Below are 4,550 nucleotides of genomic sequence, written 5' to 3'. Positions count from 1 at the left end.
GTCCACTAATAACCCTTTGGCCAATGTAAATCACTTGATTAATCCCAACATCAAGGTGTTGGGAGTAACTCTCTGCTCACCAGTCTGATGAGAGTAAAGACCTATTTCTATTAGAAGGCAGAAAAGTTGGGATGCTCTTCCCCAGAGTGGCAAGAGTGTGGGTATATAATTCTATTAGAGGGGAGTGAAGAATTGAGACCAATGATTCAACCTGTCACCACTGTGTATGTATATATGTGCATACATGATGTTAGATTAAAACATTGAGATATGCAATGTAATGTCCAATATGTAAAACAGAATCCCTGTAGAGAAAGAAATCTTGAAGGAAAGACATTAAAATGTTAATAAGGCATATCTTTGGGTGTTGAGACTGTGGATGATTAAAATTACTCTTTCTTCTGTTTTATAAATTGTCTTTCATGAGAATATGTTTATTTTATAATTTACAAATATACTGTATTAACTAGAAGCTGAGTCTTCTGAGTATTAAACTAAAATTCCTTGAATATCTTCTGCTTGGGGTCAGTAATGATCCTAAAAGCAGAGCCAGGAGGATTTGCCTAATTCCACCTGGGAGAACAGAAAGGTTTCTATGGCAGGGAATAGAGGGTCTGACAGGGGTTGTCCTCTTTTGTTCTTTGCTATTTAAAGTTTGGTCCACAGATGACCACCATTGGTGTCACCTGGAAGCGTGTTAGAAATGCACACTCTCAGTTCTCATGCCAGAGCTACGGAATCAGAATCTGCATTTTGAGGGCATTCTCTGGGTGGTTGCATGCACATTAAAATTTGAGATGCACTGAATCTATTCCATACCATTTATTTTAGCATCATTTAAAGTAAATGCATTTTTGCTTGATGATTCAAAACGGCTGCTAGAAATTGTTGTTATAAAATGCAAAGATAGTGAAATAGGCTAACAGATGGGCTGGCTTAACGACCAAGTACTAACAATTTTCATACAATAAAAATGAATTATTCAGTCTATAATATTTATTGATTGACAATCTGATGTGGGCCCCTGTTACAGGGGGAATAGCATTTCTCTAAAAAATTGTAACACAGAACTATAATTCTGGAAGGTATTAGTAGGACAGTAATGGGCCCCACTGTATTAGTTTCTTATGGCTGCTGTCATAAATTACAACAAACTTGGTGGCTTAATACAACACAAATTTATTATCTTACAGTTCTGGAGGTAAAAATCTGAAAGAGGTCTCACTGGGTTAAAATAAAAGTATCAGCAGTGTTGCATTCCTTTGGGAGGCTGGAGGAGAGAATTCTTCTCTTTTCCAGTTCTGCAGCTTCTCATACTCCTCTGCCTCCCGACATCTTCAGAGCCAGCAATGACTGGTCAGGTGTTTCTCATGCTGCATTGCTCTGACACTGTCTTCTGCCTTCCGGTTCTAGTTTTAAGGACCTTTGTGATTTTATTGGGTTCACACAGATAATCCAGGATAACCTCACCATTTTAAGATTGGCTGATTAGCAACCTTAATTCCATTTGCTACCGTAATTCCCCTTTGCATTGTAAAGTTCCATCCCCTTTGCCTTGTAAAGTTCCGGGGATTAGGAAATGGACATCTTTGGGAGAGCATTATTCTGCCTACCACATCCATTAAATGGAGATTTTGTGGTCACATAAATCTGCAAGTAATATTTCTTCCTTGGAGTTTTGCAATGTACATCAGTATAGTCAAGGCTCTGAGAATTTTTGGAGTGAAGAAGCCCCTTTAAGTTTGCTCAACCCAGGAACTCTTTGCTTGCACATTTCATGAAGCTGAACCGGAGAAATGTGGAGAAATTCAGAGAAAATTAAAGAACTGTTTTCTGCCCTAAAGGAGTTAAAGACAGCTTTTTATTTTCTCAATCATCGATTGCAAATTAATACTGAATTCATTAGTGCTGAGGGAATTCAGGGCAGAAAAGGGAGTGGGAACAGCTGTAGAAATCAGAAGCCCTAATTACCAGGCTTCTGTTCCATACAAGGCAAGGATGAGAACAGCAGTAGTTGTGGGAGTCTATGCCGATTTCCCTCTCATATTCCCTCTCGACATATTGTGGCATTATGAATAATTTAAAAAATCTGCCTGGGTCATTTTCTTAATCTCTGTGACTCCGTATCTCATATGTAAAGTTGGGTTAACATTCTCTCTTTCATCCAGCATGATTATGGGCTTTTAATTAATGTTAAAATGCTCTTTGGCATTCACATGCAAAAAGAGTTATTAAATTTTGGTGCCAAATATTATGATGGTAATGAGAACTTGCTCACCAGTATCTCATTACATGTGCAACTTTTTCCCTTAATTTACTGCATAAATCACCCATGGCTACACACAATATTATGCCTGTAGCCAGAACAGCTTCTTTCATCTTTTAGATATCTCATGTTGAAACCAAGAAATGCAAGCTAGAGAAAGCTGAGTCTTATTTAAAAAATTCCCAGAAGGCATTTGTTTTATGTGATGAGCATAATGATTGCTTACAATAAAAAAAGCCTTGAAAGGTCTCACTTGTTCTAAGATTATTCATGCAGCAATTATGCTATTGATGTCAATTTGTTTTTATGATAATATAAACTTTTCTGAACCCATTCAGCAATGCATAGTACAATGCTTGCAATCTTCCCCACGACATCTCTTGCTAAGATACCTATTCACTTCCTTGATTAAGAAAAAGCCAAGGAATGTAGGCATTTTAAAAACAGATACAGTTTAGATCATTTGAAACCTAAAAGTGAATTGGAACTTGTAATTTTAAAGTGAATACTCGCAAAAGAGAGAAATAGCTGGGTACTCTGACTTATATTCTAGATGACGTTATATATCTTAGTACAAATATTGTCCAAGTGAGCCCACCTCTAAATTGTGTGTTTGACATAAAGGGAAGGGAACTTGTATTTATTTTGTAGCTTGCCAAGATCAAAGAGCTGTCTCAACTTAAATTTTGGACATCTTAAGTTTGTTCATCTTAAATTTGGCTTTGGATTGCTGTAGGTTTTCAGGTAACTATTCATATTTCAAATGATGATTATTATTTTGCTTCTTAAGGTTCTTGTTTTTGTAGAGTAGGTAACATATTAATGTATTTCACTTTAAAAACAGTTATCGTGGTTACTTTGCCTGGGTGAGTCTATACGTAAACAAGTTTGAAACACTTATTAAAAGAAGATGTGCTCCCTGATTTTAATGAGGTTAAATCTCACTCTTGCTTCACTGTTTCAAATTTTATTGTGATCTTAAATTGAGATTGTATTCACATGGACAGAGCAAAAATTCACCACTAGCATATCTATTTGATGCTGTCAGCCACGTTCACAGCCAGTCTGCAAAATTCATTAGTTATTATGTCAAAGGTGCTTTTAATCCTCAGTAGCAGGATTCTTTCCTTATTTAATTTCATTTTGCCTTGCAGATAGAATTTGAGCAAATAATTTGAAGATGGGTAAATAGAAGTTTGACTGAAGCTGATGAAAGTAAGCACATTGACTGATTAATATTCTTATCTTTTTTTATAAACTGCATTACAAAAATACATAATTTCTGCAAAATAAAATGTAAAAATAGGCATAGAATTCAGGGCAAAGGCATATGACTAGAGAAAAGTAAAATGAAACCAAATGTGAGGTAACACCTGGAAGGCACCGGTTTCCTTTAACACACACAAGCACTCATTCAGGCTAAACAGTGGACACACTCATTTCCAGGTGGGTCACACTATTTAGTTCAATATTTTTAGTAGCCCATGAAATGAGGGGAAAGTGGGTTGGGGTAATGGGCTAAGTGTGTAGAGCTGAAATTAAGTATGCTTATGTAATGGCTCTATTGTTCTCTAAATTGAGCTATTCAAAGAAAAAAATTTTAAAATCCACTTACCTCTGTTAGTTCCAGAAAGGAGGGGAGTGGTGTAGCTGATCATCTGAAAATATCAGATGATATAGCATAGTCCTATTTTTAGCTCTGAAATGCAGCCATGGGACTTTACAACAACATCCAGTTTGTTTTGTTAGAGATGCCACGACCAGTCACAACTGGCTGGCACTGCAGAAAACAGAAAGTTACAGCAAAGGGAATTACCGTTGAGAGCAAAGAGCTGGGGGAAAGGCCTCATGCAGCCATTGATGGCTGGTGGGTTCGCTCCAGAGGTACAAGAGTTTTGTGTGTGCTTATAAATCTGAAGCAGCAACATCTATTGAACCCATGGTTTTCATCATCAATGACTATGGTTGAAAGTGGCCCTTGATTTTGAAAGCTCACGTCTGGGTGCCTTGGAAATGTGCAATCTTGTTCTGGCCCTTTTAGTGACTGGCTTTGGGGTCCCGAGATAATCACTTCCCATTTCTTCATCTATTTCCTCTCAGTACAATGTGAATTAAATGCCCTTTGAAGACCCTTCTGGGACCAAAACTTCAAGCAGCGTAGTTACATACCCTGCAAACCCCACACATATAAACGTGATTCTTTTTTTTAACACCTCTACAGCTGAATTCAAATAGCCCCTATTTCTTTTTTTTTTTTTTTTTTTTTTTTTTTTTTTTTTTTTTG

At 36.9% G+C, this 4,550-nt stretch overlaps 1 long non-coding RNA gene across 1 annotated transcript in view; it reads left to right on the top strand.

The window, feature by feature from the left end:
- Positions 1-3,477, top strand: part of LOC111539988 — a 131,596-nt gene extending 128,119 nt beyond the window's left edge. The window contains exon 4 of the long non-coding RNA XR_002730863.1: positions 3,421-3,477. This is a non-coding gene — a long non-coding RNA (uncharacterized LOC111539988). The remainder of the gene's footprint in view (positions 1-3,420) is intronic.
- The last annotated feature ends 1,073 nt before the right edge of the window (positions 3,478-4,550 follow it).

The sequence above is a fragment of the Piliocolobus tephrosceles genome, chromosome 13 (genome assembly GCF_002776525.5).
Source record: "Piliocolobus tephrosceles isolate RC106 chromosome 13, ASM277652v3, whole genome shotgun sequence".
Lineage (NCBI taxonomy): Eukaryota > Metazoa > Chordata > Mammalia > Primates > Cercopithecidae > Piliocolobus > Piliocolobus tephrosceles.
The sequence above is the reverse complement of the archived record's forward strand: the minus strand, read 5'-3'. Positions and strand labels throughout refer to the sequence as shown.